Consider the following 24,631-nt stretch of genomic DNA (forward strand, 5'->3'; position numbering starts at 1 on the left):
CTTTAAAGGAAATCGTTTGTTTGTTTGTTTAACGTCCCTTTCGAGAATTTTTCACTCATATCGAGACGCCACCACTTGCCAGCGAAAGGCTGCAAATTTTAGACCTATACTCGGCACTTAGGGTCATTGATCAGTGTTCGAGATACCGAAGTTTAACTGTAATACTCTTTATCATGTACGCATTTGTTGGGAAGTAAATAATTTATTGCTTTTAAAATAGGAGGAAAATCCTTTGTTTGGCCTTTAATTTAGTATTAAGATACAATGAATATCGACAACGCTTCATCAATTGCCCGGTATCAGTATATTTTTTTTATAGAAGATATAACTAAATAAAATTTAATTTTGTTTGTATTCTAGCCCCTGATTGGTTAATATCCAAAAAGGAACACAAATTATTTCTGTATAACCTGGTTTGGTATGGGGACACACCCCCTGACAACCAGCTGAATCATATGTTTCCATACAATCCTCTCATTTCCACGCAGCTCTGTTAAGGCTGCATAAAGGGGGCGGGGCCTAATTTATACGGGAAAAGTTTACTGTGACATCACACAAATATTGCAATTCCTCACCATAACAGAAAATGAAATAATCTGCGAATCTAAACTGCATAAGAGTAATGAACTACATCAAAACTTACCACTGCATTCATTTTTGTCGCTAGTTAAATCTCAAAAAGCAAGATATAAACAAGTCACTGATCGCAATGCACTTGTCGACATGACGTCATTATGGTAAAGTTTGACGCATTTTATGTGCAGTGAGAGGCGGATCAAGTGATTTTTTCACAGTGAAAAATGCATTTAATTATTAAACAGAATATTATTTGCAAATCTTAGGTAGACCATTAATACAAATCTGAAACGTTTGTTTAGTGCCATTATCTAAAAATTATCGAGAGAATGTATTGAATTAATTCTACCGTGTTTTTGTCTACAGGGAGTGCATGTTTCACGCCGAGGTGCCTCATTAAATCGCCTTTTCGCAAGGGCATACACTTAATAGATCTTGACCATTTTTTGAATACACATAACGGACATATTCCTTAACTTGAAAAGTGCTGCTGCTTTCCTGAAATTGATAGCATAACTTAATAAATACATAAAATGCTTGGTAAAGGTCACGCATATTTCGACATTAGCAAGATAACTTGAAATTTAAACTAATAAAATGCAAATTCTATTTAAAGCAGCTGCACTTTCCATAAACTACAAGTTATGTAGAAACAATCTATTACTTTAATTTTTAATTTTGACTAGGGTATGCCCTTGCGATATTGAAATTTGTTTGTGACCTACATACAGTACACTTTACATGCATTTATCACGTGACTGTCAAATAACGTGACCAAACCAAATTCAGTACAGAGCAGGGTGTACAATGTTATTTGAAAGAATTTTAAAGTCATAAGATAATATAGTACCTTTACAAAATTAAAATTCATTTTAAAAAGGTAGGTATTTATGCAAGTTCATATTGTGTTGATTTCTTCGAAGTACGCCTTAACAGTGCTGCGCAGTCCTCGGGATTCATGGAAAATTCCAGATTTAATAAAGGTACCTTTAACTTCAAACAATAATTCGATCTTACCACATGTAAACAAGCTGCTAGACCTATGTATCAGATTTTACCTCCCCTCGCTTCCCATCACTTCCGTTACTTCCGTTACTACGGTTGTATTATTGAGCGGCAAATTTGAACTAATAAAAAGCAACGAAATTTTACACCCATAGTTATTTAATGATTTAAATTAAATTATAAGGAATGACTCTAATTCTTGGCCAAATTATTCGAGTATAACCTGGTTTGGGTCAGTTTACGTTGTTTTATAATCCGCTTCGCGGATTATAAAGCGTAAACTGACCCAAACCAGGTTATACTCGAATAATTTGGCCAAGAATTAGAGTCATTCCTAAAATATAATTAAATGTATCAAAACGCACGACTTTTCAAGACTTTATACAACCATTCCGCATGATGAATTAAAGTCCAGGCTTATTGACATCATAGACAGCTGCTATTTCAATAAAAATGGAACTCGTAAATTTACTTACCTTGTTATTGGTCATTTACAAAATTATTTTGGTAAAAATATTCTGATTGTACACACAAATACTCCGAAGCTGATATTTAAAAAAATGATCAAGTCTTCCAACAATATGTCGGAATTCCCATGGGTTCCAATTGCACCCCTATATAAGCAGACCTATTCTTATATTCATATGAAGCAGAGTTTATTCAAAAACTTCTACACGTGAACAAGAAAACACTTGCCGCGGTTTTCAGTCTGACATAAAGATATATCTACGACGTATTATCAGTTAACAATAGTTACTTCCATTCATACATTGCGTCATCTTTCATTGGGGGAAAATGGCTTTAGAAATCTCACACATAATTATATTGTACATTACCTCGTTAGAAACCATATGTATTTTGAGGCATTTTTTATACATTATGTATTAGATATTTTAATATTTTTCTAGATTTTTCCCATACTATTTCAATTTTTCTAACATAGCTTGAAAGGGGTTAGATTACGTATCTGACTACAAAGTACCTCGAACATTGTGAATGGATTTTAACACCTGCATTTTTTGAAAAGAATGTGCACTAAGATGAGGAAAAGTCTGCAAAATTTTGAGGTTAAAGATACTAGGATTTGGGGGGATGGAGGTTGGGGGCGAGGGGGTAGAGAAAGGTTTGGTGTTTTATTACTTCCATCAACTCAATGCAAGATTTCTGAAAAGAGTATTAACAAGGAGATTCTGTGTTAACAAGGTGATTCTGTATAAGAGTGGGGGAGGCAGAATTTGTTAGATTTTTTTTGGAATATTCAATAAAAAATACTAGTACAGCTTTATTTCCTTTGAATAGTTTTACATTACCTGTATACATGGTATATGAAACGAGAAAAATGGGATTAATTCTTGGCAGATTTTAATGTCCTACTGTTGTGACTTTTGCTATTTATTTTATTGTTAATTCGATGATTCGTTAATTAAAAAAATATTTAGTTTTTACAGTTCATAGACAATCTACCTAAGACTCCGAGTACCATTAAATGTACGCAGTACTATGAATTTCCCATCCACACCTCGCACCCACAGAAAAAAACGGATTCATCCTATGATGCTTCAAAGATTGAAATATATGAAAGAAAGTGACTTGTCCATGAGGCAAGACTGTGTTACTAACCCCCACCCCCCCCCCCACCCCCTTAAACACAAACACAGACACTCATACACGAACATGTACATTTTAGTGCTTTCCTTTTTAGCTCACCTGAGCCGAAGGCTCAATTGAGCTTTATGTCCGGCGTCGTTTGTCGTCTATAAATTTTTCACATTCTTGACCTCCTCTCAAGAACCACAGGGCTTATTTCAACTAAACTTGGCATAAAGCATCCTTGGATAAATGGAATTTAGATGTCTTCAAATGAAAGGCCACGCTTTCTTTCAAGGTGAGATAATTAGGAATTAGTAAAAATGTAGTGGCATCATTTAAAAATCTTGTTCACAATAACCACTGGGCCTGAAAAGATGAAATTTCTATGAAAGCTTCATAACATGGTGTAAATTCAAGTTTGTTCACATTCTGACCCCCTGGGTTAAGGCGGGACCACAACAAGTAATTAAATTTTTACATATGAATATATTGAAAATATCTTCAAAAACCTTCTTCACAAGAACAACAAAGCCATAATTAGCCATATTTTTATAAAAGCATCCTCAAAAAGTGTACATGTAGATTCAAGGTTGTTCAAATTATGACCCCAGGGGGTAGGGTGGGGCTACAAGGGGCAATTTCAGTTTTACATAGGCATATATAGAAAGTTTCAAATTTCAAAATCTTCTTCTCAAGAACAGCAAAGTCCTAAATTGTCAAATTTATATGAAAGCATCCCCCGGTAGTGTAAATTCAGATTTTTTCAAATCAGGACACCCGGGATTCGGGTGGGGTGGGGCCACAACGAGCAAACAAAGTTTTACATAGGGATATATAGGGAAAATCTTAAATATCTTCTCAGAAACAGCAAAGCCCTGATTAGTCATATTAATATGGAAGCATCCTCAGGTAGTGTGGATTCAAGTTTGTTTAAATCATGATCCCCATGGGTAGGGCAGGGCAACAAAACGGAAGATCGAACTTTTACATAGGAATATATAGGAAAAAAATCTGAAAAAATCTTTTGAAGCATGATTAGTCACATTGATATGTAAGCATCTTCAGGTAGTGTAGATTCAAGCTTGTTCACATCATGGTAGGTAAGGGCTAGAATAAATGCTAAGCTTTTACAAATGAAAATATAGAAGAAAAAAATTGTAAAAATCTTTTAAAGACATGATTAGTCATATAAATAAGGAAGCATCCTCATCTAGCGTAGATACAGGTTTGTTCAAGTCGTGCCCCCTGCCACTCCCGGAGGGGGGGGGGGGGGCACCACTTATATATTTAAAGCTTTCAATACTGAATTGATTTTCTCTAGCCAACGTGCTCAGGTGAGCGATGTGGGCAATGGGTCTCTTGTTTCTCCTATGATTTTTTTCGTATTGTTACTTTTGTTTTCTCTCAAGTGGGGAACCACCTAAAAAAAGCTAGTTCCAACTTTGTCACAATGTGCTGCATTGTTTTTGAGGTTTTGCGTGATGTTGGTGTCATTTTACATATTTTGTACAAGACCTATTAAAAAAGTATAAGTAATTTTAGTACCATATTGTAATTTATGTGATTTTATTTGAATCAAAAGTTTTTGAATAGAATTAGTCAATTTCAGTCAGAAAATATCATTTACGTAGATTTTAAGTAAAATATAACATTGCAGAGCGTAAATTACGCTTTCTTCTTCTTTGATACGAGTTTTGATAGAGGGTTATACTTGGTTATCACTGCGCCTCGGACAAGGATAAAATCCCTCGCAGGGAAACATAGGCACTTTACAATTAAAGTTAAAAATTCGTACACTTAGATAGTAGTGGTGGTCAGCTGGCACATGCATAAGGATGTCCTCTGTAGGGAATGACAGGATTTGGTGACAAAAAGAAATAAGTTGTTATTCCAAGTGCAGACAGCAGAGTATCCCCTACTACCCAAACTCCGTCACCATAAGCGGAAAACACGCCAGGTTACTCTGTGAATTATTTTTTTTTCAATTTGTTTCTTGTTTGCTACATTTAGTTAATGAACTTAAACTTTGTTTCCAGAACTATTTTAAAAAAATCAGTCATTGGGTTTATACAAAACTACTATAAATAGAATGCGTATCACATTTGTGTACATTTCGTCCAATGAACTCCAACTCCGTCACCAAAGCCCTCTAGTCGCTCGTTTGGCGCAGTTGTTAGAGCGTCTGCTCTAGAGTGGCGAAGTAAGGAGTTGATCCTTACGTCGCGGGTTCGAATCCCACTGTTGGAGACCGGTCCTTCGGATGAGACCGTATAAACCGAGGTCCCGTGTCGCAGTAGGTACTGGCACGAAAAAGACCCCTCACTGCTCAATGGCCGTAAGTGCCCATTAAAGGACAAAATTTGCAACTCTCCACCGGCAAATGGTGGCGTCTCCATATGAGTGAAAAATTCTCGAGAGGGACGTTAAACAACATACAAACAAACAAAACCAAGGCCCTCTACACTATGTCAACGTATTAATTAGAATTTTTTTCCAGGTTAGTTTTTTCTTCCTTCATCTCACCGTTCACGGTAGCTCAGTCGGTAGAGCGCTCGCTTCGTGATCGGGAGGTCGTGAGTTCGAATCTCGGCCGCGACTGACCTAAGTCGATAAAAAATGGGTAGCAACTGTTCCTTCGCCATGCGCTCGGTACTTTGAAGTGAAAGTTGCGGGTCCTTCGGTTGAGACCTTAAAAACCGAGGTCCCGTGTCACGGCAGGCGTTGGCACGATAGAGATCCCTCACTGCTCAATGGCCCTAAGTGCCGAGTAAAGGTCAAAATTTGAAGCCCTTCACCGGTATATGGTGACGTCTCTATATGAGTGAAAATTCTCGAATGGGACGTAAAACAACATACAATCAATCAATCAATCAATCTTCCTTCATCTTAAACTTGTAAACATAGAAAATTAGTTTAGACTATTTAAAATAGTATTAATTTGTATTTTAGGAAAAGTATCAACAACAGAAAAAATAACGTTAATATAACGTATTTTATATGTAATAACGTCACGCTACGTTATCTCCAACGTGTAGCATATTAGGACAAATTGAGACGAAAAATAAAATATTTTTAGCCTTATTCAATATGGTAAGTCAAACTAATCCTTTGGCAAAGACCTTCATAAATATGACTGACATGTAAAAATGGGCATAATGATGCACATGTCGGAGGTATTGATGGAATAGCGCATAAAGGAAAAAGTGCTTACTGATTTCACATAAAATATGATAGATAGAATAGATCACGTGTAATTGTTAATTATTTTTGACGCATTCTTGAACTTGACTGTATTAATTTCTCGGCAATTGATTGTAGATTTTCAGAATGTAAAAATGACGTCACAATCGCACTCGTCTACAAACAGCGCGGAGTGTCCAGAAAGTGACGGAGTTAAGGGTAGTGACGGAGTTAGGAGGGTTGGCGATAATACTTAAATTTTGTCACGATGATAGAACAGCTGGTCATTTAGGCACACATAAAACCTTGGCAAAGATAAGACAGTCCTATTACTTGCCAGGTTTACAAAAGATGTGCGTCAGTACATATTGGGTTGTTAATATGCACAATGAGAAATGCATCAGCCATGTCAAATAAAGCTCCTATGCAATTAGTTGGTTCTGGGTATCCCATAGAAAGGATAGCCACTGATATTCTTGGCGAGTTACCTGAGACTGACATAGGCAATATGAATACACTGTATCTTAGTCGTTGCAGACTACCAAGTGGACAGTATTAGTTATTTCCTATGTAGCTTGTAACACAAGCTTTGACTGGTCACAAAGTCGGGTGTAAATTTCCAAACACTCGACTTGAGCCGGGGGTAAAAAACGTGAGGTCGTAATGCATAGTTTGTCTATGATAAAAAGCAAATAACATGACGTCAGGATGCATTGTAGGACGTAGTAAATCTTATCGATAGGCCTAGCTAGCTTGAAACACAGTTGATTGGACTTGTTTACAAAGAATTTATTTAGGTACAGAGGAAATAAATTCGTTATCCAGGTCCAATCAAAGGTGTACAGGAGTAGTAGACTACTCCAGGAAGAGGCTTTTCCTATATAGGGGCCAGTGTCCAAAAAATGGACAAAATGCACCTTTATATGGAGAACCCCCTATCGTAAATTTTTCGTAAAATACGATAGGGTGTGTTTTTTCATTATAGGAGGTTCACCAGTTTTCACAGTATAAGGGGTCCTATATACATGTAGGATACCGTATGATTTTTTAGTGAACTGAAAAACCGGTAGGGGTGGAAAAACCCTCTATCGTAAATTTTTGTTAACCCCTATCGTAAATTTTACATATATGAAATGGAAAACCGATAGGGGATTAAGGAGTTACACCTTTTTTCACAGTATAGGGGGTACTCTTTTTTTAACACTAGTACTCTTACAGGAGAGTTTTCAATAGGTCTGTTTTTTAGACACACATACCCTTTTTTTAAACCAAAAAACAACGATTTTTTATAAATGACATTTATTGATAGAATCAAATATTTCAGAGAACAACACAACAACAATAGATTGAAAACAATAACAACAAATATATGAAAACAATAATAATTCACAAACGAAAAAGTATCAATTCTATTTCTGGATTTTCAGTTTCAATTTGTCCTTAGTACTCAGATTTTTCCTTTTATGAGTCCCACCGGTAGGAATCTGGTGTTCCTGCGCCCTTTTCTCCTGGGTCTTTTTTGTTCCTTTTCTTTTCTTTCTATAATTTTTCTACTTCTTGAAGTAATTTTTGGTCATCTTCTGGGCACTCATTAGCCCAGTGTCCAATCCTTTCACACTTGTTACACAGGTCTTTTAGTTTTATGGGACAGTCTGGAACCCAATGACCCGACTCTTTACAGATGTAACAGGTGTTTGTTTCTTTAGTTTTCTTTCTTCTGTTTTCTTTTCTCTGGTAAGATCCTCCTCCTTCTCCTCTCATTTTTCTTGAATGATAGTGATTTTCCCTTCTAATCGGGCCAATTTGCACGCATCAAACAAAATTTTCTGGCGTTATATGCTTTTAAATCCGTTATCATCTTAATAATCCCATCCAGAGTAGTCGTAAAGATACTCATATCTTCTTTCGTCATAGGTTCAGGAATGTTGTAAAGTCATAAATCAAAGCCGATGGGATCTTGTGTTTCAGGCATCATGGGTAAAGCAGCATAATTTTGACTAGGTGGAACATAATTCTGTCCTGTCACATTATTAACATTCATCATTGCTTCTGCCATATTTGCCCTTCTCTCTCTTTTTTTTATTTATTTTTTTTTTTTTTAATTTTTTTTTTTTTTTTTTTTGCTAAACTCAGGACTGTTTGAAAAGTATTCACTAACACAAAGTTTTCATTTGAAAAGGTCAGGATTAAAAAAATTCTTTATTCTCTATATATGTCTATACGGTGTGATTTTCTGAAAATGGCTGACCTTTGACCTCCCTTGTGTTTATCTCTGAACCGACGCTATGTTTATTTCTACATTTGTAACGATTCTTTTGATTTAAAATCTATTTGAACACTCTTCCCTAAGTTCAATCTCATGAAATCTCTTAAAATTTCTTGATATTACTCTCTTAAAAAGTCTAAACGACTTATTGTATGTATTCAGGTCAGTCAATGTTAACCCTTCGCTTCGGCATGAATCATCCTGTTCTAAACAACGAAGTTATATCGTGTATTAAAACTACTGTGAAATCATGTCTAAAACTTACCTTCATTCTCTAACTAGAAAGTTTGAAAGTATTTATAATTCCATAATAACTAATTTACTCCAATATATGTAATCACAAGCATAAATAACACAATTTTGAATTTTCCTTGATTTTTTTAGCTCTCCGTCATCCGGGCTCTTAGGATGTTTTCTTTTACGCTCGCGCTCTGTGCATAAATGCCGACGCTTGTCAGCTGTTGACTGTCATTCCTTACTAGCTGTTTCCAGCGACCAGAAGGATGTTTCTGTTCCACGAGAACATTTTCCTGATATCAGGAATAGAAGTCATATGTCAGTGGGTGGTACGGAACTAATCACCAGGTCGTGAATACGCCTTGATCAACATGGGGCGTGTTCGTCTGAACAATGATCTGGTCACCCTCGCCGCCGTTCTAGATCTAGAAGAAGGGACACCAGACCAGACCAGAGCGGAACACCTCATTCACAGCAGCAGCTCCAGCATCACCTCCACCAGCACCACCAGCACCGGCTACAGGTTTCAGGCCGATTTTCCATCCTCGGCCTGAAGAAGAGGGGAGGAATTTTAACATCCCGGATTCTCCGGATTCCCCCTCCCCTTCTTCACCATCCAGACCTGGGATCCCCACAACAGTTAATATGGAGGAGGAGCCAACTCACAACAGGTTCCAGGGATATATTCCGTTCTGGGGAATACAAGCACCTGTGGAGACTGGATTTTGTGTACTTTGTCTATGCGACCAGGAGGAGATTAACTTTCAGTGTGTGTGATGTGGTCAGCGGCCGGCCTGTTTCCTCTGTTAGGCCAGGTAAATCGATAGGAATGAGGGGTGCCCACTCTGCAGGAATTCGGAGCCCGCTACACCTTTGTCAGAAAGGAGGGAGTTCGCCGGGAGAGGCAGAGGGTGTCGCCATAGGGAGTAAACCCTAGTAAAAAAAAAAATCAACCCCACGGCCCTTTTAAGGGCCATCCAAATTTTACGAAAAGGTTATCTTTAGGATAACGGTTATAACTCAAGGGGTCACGGTTATTAAACATTAATTTTTTTTAAATTTAAACATGTAATTTTTTTAATTAAAATTAAATTAAATTAAAACATTATTTTTTTTAATTAGAATTAATAAAAATGAAATGATATAAGAAAAAACATTTTTATTTTATTTTTTTATAGACACATATCGCTCAATTTTTTAGTAATACACAGTCCATATTATTATAACACTTATAACAGTCAATGTTTTTATAATACATAAACACACATTCAATAAGTATTAAGTCTATATAGGGTGTTATTGTTCTTTCTTTCTTGATAATTTCTCCAGGCATTCCTTTCCCATTTCTCTAATTCTACTTTGGACTCTTATTGTTTGTTTCTATCTTCAGGTTTCAGAATTCCATATTCTTCATAGTGACCTTCTTCCCTGTAAAACATTCTTTCTAATTCCCGGGTAGTGTGAGACATATCAAATCTTGCATGCATATGATTTTTTTTCCATATTCAGACTTTCTACAGGTTCTTTCATTTGAATGAATCCTCTGATTTGATTTACTTTTCCTGTCCAGGGATGAATTTGTTTTTGAAGAATCAGGTACTGATAATCACTGTTGAGGAATTAGACTAGATCTTGTTATTCTCTCACTTGATTGATAATAAATATCCAGTTGATGGCTATTCTATATCCTTTGTAAGGATCCTTTATATCATAAATCTCCTCAGAGTTTTGTAAACATTATAAGGTTCTTCTGCCTCCTCTAGAGTTTTCAAGTCTATTCTTCTTTTTTGGGAATGACTGGAATCATCATCTTCTACCTCCATAGGTAAGATGAATCTTTTCTTTTTTCTAATAAGGATATATTCTCCATATCTTTATGTAATCTAAGAATTCTGTTTTGACTCAAGCTTATCATCATCATTAAACTGATTCTAATATGCTTTACACTTTGATATTTATACCTTTTTTTGTGAGTTTATTTTTAAATCTTTGTTACTTTTTTTTTATATATGAGCACGAGCTGTAGTTCTTAAAACACCTGGGCAGCACAAGTGTGTCTCGTGCACAAAACCTTGAAGTGTTTTTTTTTTTTTTTTTTTGCTGAGTAAGTAATACCTGACAGAAATTCAAGTATGTCCATTGTGACGTCATCACCCCTCCATGTATCGAAATAATAACAAGATTTTTTCCTATTTATTGAGAACAAACAACAACAAAAATAACAATAACAAACAAACAATTCTTTGAAATACATTTTGGTAGATACATTGACAAGTTTTTCCATGACCTGATGGTCTTTAATCATAAGTATTTTTATGTCATTGAGCTTCATAATGATCTCTTCGTAAAGCTTTGACATTCTGACCAAAAGGAAATGACCATTCATTTGCGTTGATGTTCTTCTTATGTCTTTCATGTAAATAATATACACAATATTGTCCACACACATCTGTTTTCCAATCTTAATATTTATACGGATTAAAAATCCATTGGTTAGCATGACGATCCATAAAGTCTTGAATTTCTTTTTGTAAGGGAGGAAATCCATAAGAATCAAAATATTCTACCACTGGACTACTCACATACAGACACACCCAATGTTCTCCAGGTCGATCTTGAGGATCTGTATTGACCACAATAACCTTTTCTCCAAATTTTAATTGATCTGGTAATAAATCTAAAGGATACACTCCACCAAACGAAGTCTTTAATTAATTAATGGTTAATAATTAATTTAATTAATAGATAACACTTTTCTGAACTGTCCTGCATCCATTTTTATTAGTAATCAATGTTCACTTCTCTCTGTTTGTTGATTTCTAAGCCGTTATCAAATTTGGCATACTGTTGTCATGTAAAACAACATCAACAAGCTAGGTCTGTTGTCTTGTTAAACAGCAACAAGCTAGGTGTGTTATCATGAAATACAGCATCAACAAGCTAGGTGTGATGTCATGTAATACAGCGTCAACGAGCTAGGTCTGTTGGCATGTAATACAGCATCAACAAGCTAGGTCTGTTGTCATGTTAAACAGCAACAAGCTAGGTGTGTTGTCATGAAATACAGCATTAACGAGCTAGGTGTGTTGTCATGTAATACAGCGTCAACGAGCTAGGTGTGTTGGCATGTAATACAGCATCGACAAGGAAGGTCTGTTAAATTCACTCTGCTGTCATGTAATAAAACATCAACAAGCTAGGTCTGTTGTCATAAAAAATTTTATAAAATAGAAAGACAAAATGAAGTGTATTTGTTTCATAAAAGCAGTGTGAAATATGTTGTACTAGTTTAATATGTGATAAAAAGAATATCCCATGGTTTGTTGTATATGATTTTTATCTAACGTATGTGTTTTTTATACCATCGACAAGGCCCAGGGATAAAATAAAACACAACTTGTTGGATAAAAATAATATTCATCCATAGATCATGAGATATACTTTTTAAGTATATTGGTGATGTCATATCATTCTATTACTAAATACAGTAAAACCTCGTTATCTTGAAATAGATGGAACCAAAAAAATGGGGTATCCGAGGATTAAAGATATTGATAGTTGAATGCTTAAATAAGTGTTTGGGATGTCCAAATTACTTCAACATATTCATGGTGTTTGAGATATTGGAGTTCGAGCTACAACTTTACATGTTAATTTAGCACTACATCTATAATCATAGTCTTTTAGTTTAAATAAACTTGTTTCACCTTTCCAACAGATATTATAGTGGTGGACGAGTTACACCTTGTAGGAGTCCAACACAGGGGCTACCTGTTAGAGCTGATGCTCACCAAGACTCGATTCCCCAAAGAGAAAAAGCATACAAAAACAACTGAGGATTCGAGGTAATGAACAAGGTGTTTTCTTTTGTTGGTTAATTGTATACTGTATGGCAGTCATAAAGTATGTAATACATTAACTAATGAAATGATCTTTTTTCAATTTCAGTTTGTAAATATCAGATTTTAAAAGAATTTACTTTGACATTTTCTTTTTTTAAGCTGTGCAGAAGGAGTCCAGATTGTAGGTATGAGTGCCACGCTGCCTAACCTTGACCTTCTGGCTCACTGGTTGGATGCCACGCTCTACCGCACAGACTACCGACCCGTTCCTCTCACAGAGTTTGTCAAACTAGGGGCAGACAGAAATCAGGGAGGTTGATCTAAGAGTGGTGAGTAAGGGGGATATTGATCATGTGATTCCGCTGTGCTTTGAAACATTGGCTGGGGGACTTTCGTTGCTTATTTTCTGTCCGACAAAGAACTTGTGTGAGAAGTTGGCGGAGACGATTGCCAGGGAGTTTTACGGCATTCTAAAGAAAGGTAAGGATTAGAGAAAAAGGGGTTGCTAAAATTATGTTTATTTATGGAAAGGTATCTCTCTGTATGTGTGTGTAATGAATTATACATGTTCTAATTGAAAACACAGTAAAACTCGGTGGTTATTAGAAAAGTAACTGGGACCTCAGATTTCATATTTAAGGAATGAATTTAATAGCCACCCAATTTATATGGAATAAAGTGGGTTGGGGCAGTTTAAGCTTTATAAACTGCGAAGCGGTTTTAGTGCAACAATGAAGATAATTGCCTTTAAAAAATGACTTCAAATTTAAGTTTAAATGTAGCGTCAGGCGGATCAATGCGTTTTTGATGCGTCATTGTGACGTAGGCAACCCAATTAACACGATATAAAGTAAATTTTTATCCAATCAAAAGGCCCTTTACAATCAGAATTAAATTATTTCTGTATAAGGAACATGGTTAAAGGTCTTCTACAGGATTTGTAAAATCTTCCTTATGACCAAGATTTCCTTTATATAAACAAGTTATTTCCAGTTGAGTTGCAGTATCTCGAACACCGATATTTCACATACCATGGATATGTCGAAGTGATTTGGATTTCCCAGGCACTTTATCTTTAAGTATTTTACCCTCAAGATCTTGAACCCTTGGCTATCTCAAAAAATTTTCTCTGTCCCATCGAGTTGTAGATAACAAGGTTTGACTATATAACCAGGTTTTACTGTTTAGAAATCTTTTGTTTAAAATTTGCATGAAAAGGAAACCAAAACTCAGAGAACAATCTTCCCATCAATAACTCCATATTCTGTACTGTATAAGTTTCTCTCATACATGAGTTTAGCACCCCTATAATTTTCATTTCTAATTGTTCTGCAAAAAATAATCATGTGATTATAGGTTGATGTTGACCAGAGGTACCATCAATATGTCATCAAAATGAAAAGTTTGATAAATTCTGTTTTACTTTGTCAGGTCCTGAGAAAGATTGTTCATCACCTCTATCCCTGAACAGACCCTCCCTGATGGAGCTTGTAGATTTAGAACAATTGAGGAGAACTCCTATGGGGTTAGATTCTACCCTGGGGAAGACTGTGCCATACGGGGTGGCATATAATCATGCAGGTATTATGATTGTCAATTGTTGCATATTTTGGTGTCAGAATGCATCCTTCAAGAGTTAAAAAGGTTACTAAAATTTTGGGCGAATTTTGGTTTTTCTTGAATATGATCTTCATTATACAATTAAACATGCAGATAATATATATGTGATAAGAAGGTCTTTGATTACATTCCTCGAAAAACCTGCTAATTTACAGTGTTTCCTGTTCCTGGGGCTCGTACTATTATACTACTCATAAAGTGTACCTTGATAAAGAATTTACTGTTAAATCATCATATTCCAGATCCCTCAGTGACAGATATTTATGACTTGATCTTGCAAGTTTGACCTTTGATGAGAGAGACATTTTAGAGGGAGCCTTCAGACGGTCAGTTTGGGACCTTGTCGCTACAACTACCCTGTACCTCAGTGGGCATTCTTCCTGCCCGTCGTGTTATCCTCAGGACCCCAACCCAATCTTCCACGACAAAACCATATACTTCCTGTCTTACAAGCAGATGATTGGTTGAGCTGGTAGGAAGGGGGTTGATACCTAGGGTAAGTGAATTGTAAAATTAAAGAACACATGACACAAAAAATATTTTGTCTGCATTCAATGCATTAATCATTATTAAGTCAGATTCTCACACTGAATCTGTTAAACAATCATCAGATAACAAGGCACTGCTGGATATAGTAATCTATAAATACTAGCCGAAGCAGTTCTCCGAGCAATGCCGAGAGTTAATGAGATAAGCGTCACGTGGGTGTTTTATACGTCAGAGGTGAGCTTCTTGCAAATTCTCACTGTATCTTATTCAAAACAATGGAAGGAGATTTGTCAGATGGATTTTCTATTGCACCAGAAGAAATTAGACCCTATAATTTTGAGCCTTTATTTAACAACACACAAGGCAAAAATGGAAGTGAATCTGAAGATTGAGAGGACAGTGATTTTGGGTGGTAAAATGATGAGGAAAATGCAGTAGGAGTAATTGGTACCCGAAGAGAAAATTTAGCATGGTATGAAAGCAAAACAAATATTTGCCTAGTTTTAGCTTATAATTTAGATGTGACAACTTCTGTTCACACTTTCATCATTAGCATTATCAATACATATATTCAATATATAAAGAGTAAATGTAATAATTTGATTTATTCATATTACAAGGTGTGTCTGTGAAAGGCGCCAAGTAATGGAAACTAATAAAGAATGTTTATGCTGTCATGAAATTGCACCCATTTTAGAAAAAAATAGAAGCTAAACATTTCAAGTGCATCACGGAACATGATGGGTTTCAGGAAAATTGTCTTAATATTGATGTCCCGGAAGTCTCCATTTATGATTTAATAGACACGGATGGGCCCATTGATAATGTACACAGACAACCTTTTTTTTATATTTAAGCATATTAAAGCTGTTTTTTTCCTTCATATGAATTTATATAACTAGCATTTTCTTCATGGTTCATTCTATATTACAGATTATACAGGTACTTAGCATACAGACGATTTACTCGTTGGATCTCTTATGTCCTTAGATAAAGGAGACGAAAAATTATCCCTGCTTGTGTGGTATCCAAAATCAGACATACATTTCCATCAGTCTTATGCCGGTTTCAAATATTCACGTTTATGAAATGATATGAATTCCACATTGAATCAATCTTGTATTATTTACAACACAATTAGAATTTAGTCACACAGTGCTATGACTTTTGCTAATTGATTTGTTTTGTTTTTTTGTTTTTTTTTTTTTTGTTTTTTTTGTTTTTTTTTTAATGTTTTTAGTACATTATCTTTTCAAATTTTCGACCCCTTTAGAACTTCGTGCCTAATTACAACCAAACGTACCCCATAGCATCCCTATTTAATGGAAATTTAATTTTGTTTAAAGGGAGATGATTGAGAAAGAGCAAAAATAGAGTGTGATGTTTTAGAATTCTCAAGAACCACAGGGTTAGAATTGACAAAACATATACACTATGTAGAACTTTTTTTAACATGTCAGATTTCTCTAGAAATAACAAAACATATACCTGATATAGAGACTGAAGTTGTTTGTTTTTTTTATTTAACATGTCAAATTTCTTTATTGCATTGACAGAACCATTACCATCATTCATATTTTATTTCCACTTTATAGTGATTAATAACATCATACAACATACATAGGAGTAATATTGCAAAATAATTATATCAATTGATAACACAAGGGAAAAAAATGCATATACCAATTTAAAAAAAAACAATATATATCTTGTCACAACTTGTCACGTAGGCATATTTCATGAAGCACTTTGGCGCTTCATAAAAAATATGCCTACGTGCAAGTTTGTGGGATTTACGCACCAATAATTCACACTTAACTTGAAAACATCCCTAATATTTACATTTTACATGTTTAAATGCACCAAAAATATATTCAATGTTTGAATTATTCGCTGCCCTATATCGTCATATTTTTATTAACGTCTCTGTAGCCTCATTGTGACGTCACTTTAGCTTGAGTTTCTCCGTGTATATTTCTACGCGTGAGTATACACAAAAATGGCTTTCAAATCAATTTCACAGTTTGCTTAGTAGAAAAAACCCAGCAAATGTAAATATTACGCAATGTATTTCCATTGAAAATGTTTGTATGAATTTGAATTACCATACCTTTATTAGATTCCTAAACTTCATAAAAAATCCTTACAAAGAAAGATACATAGCGGGTTCTAGTAAATGTTCTACCAAGCCTCTTTCTTTACTCCTCACTAAAATATATACTGTAATGAAGGAGAAACTTCAGCAGTACTGTTCAGCAGTATATTCGAGAAGTGGATACTTAAAAACTCCAAAGAACTTTTGGAAAATTTGAAATCAAAAATTTTTACTAAAATCAATAGCATCAAAACCTATGACTTTTCAACACTTCATACAACCATTCCCCATGATGAATTGACGTCCAGGCTTTTTGACATCATAGACAACTGCTTTTTCAATAAAAATGGAACTCTTAAATATACTTACCTTGTCAATGGCCATTTATAAAATTATTTTGTTAAAAAGTACTCTGATTATACACATAAGTACTCTGAAGCTGATATTAAAAAGATGCTTGAGTTTCTGATTGACAATATCTATCGAGTATTTGGAGATCAGATCTTCCCACAATCTGTTGGAATTCCCATGGCTCCAATTGTACCCCCTTTTTAGCAGACCTACGCAGTACAGTTAAGGTGCCAAATGGAAATATCGGCGAATTTTAAGATAGAAAATACATTCTTTACAAGGATGGGCGATTCTTTTAAGGACTTTACTATTATCGAACAAATGCAATGTGGTTGAAAACTAAATGTTGAGGACTATTAGATTTCTTATTTAGACTTGCCACGTGATGTGGCAGTCATGTGATCTTAGCAAATATACCTGAAGTATTTAGATCATCTATAAATTCCAATATTGCAAGGGCATAACCAAGTTTATATATTTAATATCCAAGTTAATAATTTATAATTATTTTCAACATTCTTTGTAGTTTGTGAAAAGTGCTGCGATCCTATGTAGATTCTACTATCTAATTGCTAAAATTACATTTGTTAGACCGTATGTTGAATATTTTGCTGGTCAAGTACATTAAATATAGATCTAATTAATTCAATTGCAAGATTTCATCAGGTTCGCAGAACTTTTCAAATATCTTCATACTTCTTGAGTTTATGTATAAAAGAATGTCATAATTTATTGAGGGTATGCCCTTGCAATATATCGATTTATTAAGACCCTTCTATTACCCTTTCATGAATCTGTATACAAATATACGGCAGTATCGTTTGTCCAGGGAATGTATGGGAAATTTATGAATAAAATCATAAAATAGACATCGCATCCAAATTAATGGCCTCTAATAATATTTAATTAATATTTAATTATATTTAAAATAAAAATAGATTTTTCATTGTATAAAATATTTATAACTCACTGCATACAAACTGCGTCAAATTTTACGATATGACGTCACATTGTCAAGTGCATTACGATCATTGAATTGTTTTATATAGCTGTGTGGGGTTTAATCAACGACAAAAATGCATGCAGTAGATAGTATTGATGTACTTTAAAGCTCTCCAACAGTTTAAAATAGCAAATCATTTCATTTTGTTATAATTTGAAGAACTTTTTTGAGTGATGTCATAGTAAGCATTTCCCGTATAAATTAGGCACCGCCTCCTTATTGTAGCCTTAATTGTGCTGCGTATTTTTGTATTCATATGAAGCAGAATTTATTCAAAAACTTCTACATGAGAAGAAGAAAACACTTGCTGTGACCTTCAACTCGATATTTCGATATATCAAAAATGTATTATCAATTAACAATAGTTACTTTTATTCATATGTCGACTCGATATATCCCAGTGAGCTTGAAATAAAAGATACCACAGATTCTAACACATCTGTTTCATATTTAGATATTTTACTAGAAAAAAGATGTTAATGGTAACCTAACAACAAAGCTTTATGATATGTCGCTCAGTTGATTCGATACGCAAGAGCATGCTCTACGTATGAACAATTTCTAAAACGAGGCAAGATATTGATAAACAAGTTGATGAAAGAAGGATATCAACAGTCTCGTTTGAAGTCATCATTTCGTAAGGTTTACGATCGATACGATGAACTTGTCAGCACATACAACCTATCATTGAGTCAAATGCCGACTGACTTTTTTCATACTTATTGTTGTGCCGTTATTTATACACAGAACTGTCTTAGGATTTTTCAGGGGGGGTTTTCCGATCATGACAAGGAGCACGTGGCGGGTGTGACCAGTTGGCAGGGGATGCCCACTCCTCCATGGCACCTGATTCCGCCTCTAAATTTTGAGGTCCGTTTTTAATCTGCTCCAAATTTGTATCGTTTCATTGGACTTTGGAGATTGAGTACTGTTCGTTGTCTTCATATTTCATTCATACAGTGTTTCATGATATGTTTATGTCATGATCACTTCACTTATTGATGGTTAAAACAGACATGGTAATTCTCAGTCACTGCATGGATCTTTTATGTGTATTTGATTTTCTTCACTTTACCACTCATACACTCTGCCACAAAGAGGTTGTCTCTGGTGTCTACACATAAACACCATGGATGCTGTAGATCACAGTTATCAATGTAACGGAGGAACTGTCCATCCTGATCTAGGATGTGAATACAGTAGTTGTCATGGTCTGCTGTCAGGATCTGACTCTGGCTGTATGTTGTGATGCCGACTGGATAGAATGATTCCCTGGTAGTAGTGGAATGACCAGTGTATCTAAATCGGAGTTTTCCTGCCTGATTAACCACCACTACTGCGCTGACTCCACTGTCAGCTACACAGATATCCAGGTTCCTGTTCTCACTGATGTGTTTAACATTATTACAGTAACCAGATGAATACAGAGGTTTACATTCACTATCAAACTGAATGGTTTGTTTCTCTGTGGAGCCAGAGTAACGGACAACTTTTGTTTGTTTATCATCATCACTGACCATGGTAACCAGGAGGTCACTAGAGGAGGTACTACAGACATGGTAAGGTCTCCACCCCTGTAGTCTGATCACTTTGTGTATCTGTTTATTCTTCACTATGTTTACAGTTCTTCTATCAGAGTCAGTATAAACTAGATCTCCACTCCCTGTCACTGCTATGTCACATGGTTTTTTCACTGACTTGGTTTTGATTGACTTCAGTAGTTTACCCTGGAGGTTGTAGAGTTTCATGATCTTGTCATTCCCACATGTCCAGATTTCTTCATCACTGAGACAGGTAACACTGCATAGTAAGTCATAACCAGTGTCTATGGTGGTGATGAGCTCTGGTTCATCAAGCAGTGGTTTGACTGGAGGAAAGGATATAGCTTCTGGTGTCTTCATTGTGTAGCCATGTTCCTCTGTTGTAATGGATAATGCTGACAGAAAACCAAACATTTGATGGAGCTGTTCTTTGTCGATCTGATGAGGAAAGAAACTTGGTAATGAAACATTGACTTTAGGAGGTAAACTTCTGAATTCAACATTTCTGGATTTGTATGCAGAGGTAAGGGAGACTTCATTGGAGTCCAGTATTTTCTTTAGATCAAGTATGCTGTGTTTTACATCAGAAGCAATCTGTTTCATTTCTTTTTTCCTGTTTATGTAGAGCAGCCAGGTGTTTAGTTTTCATCTCATCAATTTCAGATTTCTGTTTGTTGACAATGATGTTAATTTCTTTGTGCCAGTCTTTTCCTTGTTTGGTGTCAGTTTCTCGTAATGTTTTTCCAAGCTGACATTTTCAGTTTTTAAATCTAATTTAATTTCTTCATATGTAGGATAAATTTTTTCCTCTAGTTCTTTTAAGTCTTTTTGTAATTCATTTCTTTTTGAACTTGTTTTCTTGAGAGCATCAGATAATGCATGTCCTTTATGTTTCCCAGAGGAGATGCAGGTAGAACAGACAGAAATGTCACATTTCTCACAGTAAAGTTCACAATGTTTCTGTGTATGGTTTGGACATTTTGGGTAGTATGGTAAAACATTGTGTCTTGTAGATGAATCAGAGAGATGTTTTCCTACACAGACTATACAGAGATTTACATGACAAAGTTCACAATGACTCTGTAATGCAGCTGTTTGACACAGGTCACAGAGGAGGATGTATTGGGCACTGTGTCGGGAGTCCATTATAGGTGTGTCAGTCACTTGATGAAGGTGATCCTATAATATTGTGTATTATTTATTGTACTTAATAAAGAGAGTATGAAGGACAAACATTTTTGGACACTAATTAAATAAGCACCAGACCTTAGGTCAGTTACTTTGAAATGTAATGCATTAAATTACAATTACTTTGGAATTTTTACCATCACAATTACCAATACCATTACTCTTATTCAGAAAAGTAATTAATTAAATTCGATTACTTTGTTAAAGTAATGATTTACATTACACACTACATTTTATAAGAAAAAAAACACAAATTTTATGACCAAACAATTCTAACTATAAAATAACTTTGTCACACTTTGTGCTCGGTTAATATGCTTTCTCTCAGGTCTATACGTCAGAGTGGTATTTGGATTTTGGATTCATTCATCATGTTCTTGTGGTTTACCAATCTACAGTTTACAAAGAAAATGGAAAGGAACACTTTCAATGTTGAAGTTTTGTTCAGTCTCTGATGTTAGTTCCTCTATTTTTTTAAATACATGATAAACATTTCATACTATATGTTTTATGTATAAAAGTGATCTTTAATTATGTGTAACAGATTATGCGATAATTGAAAAATGAGTATGTATTAATAATTTAATGAATTAATTAGCACATCTGAGCAGACATAATCGATGAAGCCATAAATTTAACACAACCAAAGGTGATAATTACCAGTACCTAGATATAGGGTTTGAATTTTGAGGTGACTCTTACTTAATTTCACTTGTTTCGTGGCTAAATTCTTTTAAACCTTATGATTTCTTTTAATGAAACCTAATGATTTCTTTTAATATTTTTTCTGGCTCTCCTCAATTGATTTTATAACTGTCTTGTCAAGAAGTTTTCTATTAAAACAATAATTTTGTATGTCTATCAATCGCCATTTTTAGCATGTCTATCAATCACCATTGAATAAACTTTTTTAAAAAATGGTAAGCTATGGGATTTTATTTTTTAGTCTCTAACATAATATATTAAAAAAAAAACTCACAGTGACCATTATTTATTTGTTCCAGATATAATAATAAATAGAGATTAAAAACAAAATGTAATTGAATGTAATTGAAAAGTTATTGGTCATTACTGACATTTTTGAAAGTAATGCATTACTTTTCAATTACTTGTAATTGAAAGATGGATCCATTACACATTACACCCAATTACTTTGAAAAAATGTAATGATTACAATACATTACCATTACACATTACCATTACCCCAGGTCTGATGAGCACAAAAATTTGTTAAATGTGTTGAAAGGAAAAGATAATACATGATTACAGACAGCTCTTCAGGGCTTCACGCAGCACTTCAAGACATTTAATTATCAAAAATATTATAAGAATGAACATAATATCAATCTTTGAACTTTAAAGAGAAACAATTGCTGAATAACACATCCAAAGCATGAAATAGTTATAGTGTCTCACCTGTTATTTCAAGATGGCCTTCCTAGGTAGCTATAGAGACAAACAACTTCCTGGTATTGGTTCTAGATTTTGACCTACTTTCAGGTCACATGATTTAAATAGACTGTATATCTGCAAGTTATTGAGGGTATTTATATCTTACAGCTTGACAAAGTTACCTTCTAAATATGCTAAACAATAATTGTAATTTAGATAATACATGTATATAATATCCTAATCTATCTACAAACTATGTAGAGAGGTGTCCATTCCAAATGTTTTATTTGACATAAACTTGATTTTAATTTTATTTTCCATTAATATATTGGCAAAAAAGGTAAATTTGGGAAAAAAGAAAGAAAATCTTAGAATTTTGGTTGTAAATGTAATTATAGTAAGTAACCTAGGAGTAGGGCTTGGACGATATATAGAGATATCGATGATACCGATTTTCTGTGAGAACGATACGCATATTGATATGTATGAAGAAATATCGAAATATCGCCCAAAACTTTGACATGTTTTGCTTTGTTAACTTAACATATTGGGTTTAATATATAACATTTTGGGTTTAATATATAAGAAATATAAATATGAAATACATTATAATAATTAACACCACTTGTGTAAAATAATTTTGTTTTACAACAAATATACAACTTCTTTGAATAAATTATTCTTTTTTGTGAGGAAATGTTTTGTTCATTTCAATACAAAAAAAATGTAACTAATTAAACATATTGTGATACATATCGTATCGTGGCTCAAATATCGTGATACATATCAATACTGAAAAAGTTGTATCGTTCCAGCCCTACCTGTGTGTTAGTCCATTTTACAACTGAGTATCTGGTTACTTATTATAAAAAAGGTTCTGAAGATGAACTTTTTATCTTTGCTGTACATATATGTATTTTATCCAGTGTATGGGCTCATAAACAGAATTTTAATTTAGTTTACTGTTGTCTTCGAACAGGAATAGGAAATTGAGATTTTTTTAATGCCACAATTAATATTGTGTATATATAATTCAAGTGGCTATACCTATACATGTACCATGATTAGAAAATTGAATTCTTTTAGAATATATTTTGGCTTTAAATATCAGCAAAGTTGTCTCTGAAACAATCAATTTTCACGGCTAGTGAATTTTTTTTATTCCTTCAAACGTTATATTTATGTGAATTTAATTACAACCTGTCAGGAGTTGTCTGATTAAACACCAAGGGGAACTACTCAGTTCTAGCATTAAAAGAGCTACACTAGAGGTTTGTTATGTAACTTACCATAAATTCTATCTTGAACATTATAAATGAAGTTTTTAGCTCACCTGAGCTGAAAGCTCTCTGATCACATTTTGTCCATTGTCTGTCTGTCTAGCTGTCTTCTTCTCAAGGACAGCAAAGCCATAATTGGTCATATTTATGTGGAAGTATCCTCAAGTAGTGTAGATTCAATTTTGTTCAAATTATGATCCCTGGTGGTAGGGCGTTGTCTCAATAGAAGATAAAACATGTAGGAAAAAATCTTTTAAAATTTTCTGAAGCCATGATTTGTCAAAGAAATATAGAAGCATTTTCAGTTAGTGTAGATTCAAGTTTGTTCAAATCATGGCCACCTCTCCTTAGAGGTAGGTTGATACCACTTTTAAAATAATGAACTCCTAGCCTTTATCAGTGTCAGATTAATTGCATCCTGAGCGGAGGGTGAAGGTGTCACAATTTGATTAAAAGCTAGATCATTCTGCTGTTAGTTTAATTGAGTTGGAATCATATTTTGAACAAGAGGCCCAAGGGCCTTAACGGTCACTAAGTATAATACAACAATTTAAAGGATGCACAGAGTATAAAATAAACTGAAAGGTGAAGCTTTCTTGCCCAAAAGCAAGAAAAATAGGTTGATCAGGATCAACAAAATAATTAGTCTTAATATTCATTAACAGTTCATATAAAATTAATATTAGGTTCTAACCTGTTCCCCATTTATCACTACAATTATAATGAAGTCACTGGGACCTGTGAAATTACTTCGTTATATCCTTAATTTGTTATATTCGTATAAGGAATTCGTAAAATTTATAAAGCTGGGGATCCAAGAAAACTTCGCTATATCCATGAATTCGCTATATCCGTGTTCGCACTAATCGAGTTTTACTGTATCACTATAAAGTATATTAACAAATTATCAATGCTTCTGTACTATTTTATTCTCTTCATGAAATCTCTAACATTGGCCTCTCTTGGTATTTGATGA

General features: G+C 34.4%; 1 protein-coding gene and 1 pseudogene across 1 annotated transcript in view; both read right to left on the bottom strand.

The window, feature by feature from the left end:
• The window catches only part of LOC133186327 (E3 ubiquitin-protein ligase TRIM36-like), a 38,985-nt gene extending 16,568 nt beyond the window's left edge, over positions 1-22,417 (bottom strand). Inside the window, exon 1 of the mRNA XM_061321580.1 lies at positions 22,400-22,417. The gene's annotated coding sequence lies outside the window, so the exon portion shown is untranslated. The remainder of the gene's footprint in view (positions 1-22,399) is intronic.
• LOC133186335 (uncharacterized) lies at positions 19,299-20,975 on the bottom strand (annotated as a pseudogene).
• Positions 22,418-24,631: the final 2,214 nt, after the last annotated feature.

Source organism: Saccostrea echinata, unplaced genomic scaffold (assembly GCF_033153115.1).
Source record: "Saccostrea echinata isolate AGI-Se365-2 ecotype Australia unplaced genomic scaffold, CSIRO_AGI_Sech_v1 ptg000013l, whole genome shotgun sequence".
Lineage (NCBI taxonomy): Eukaryota > Metazoa > Mollusca > Bivalvia > Ostreida > Ostreidae > Saccostrea > Saccostrea echinata.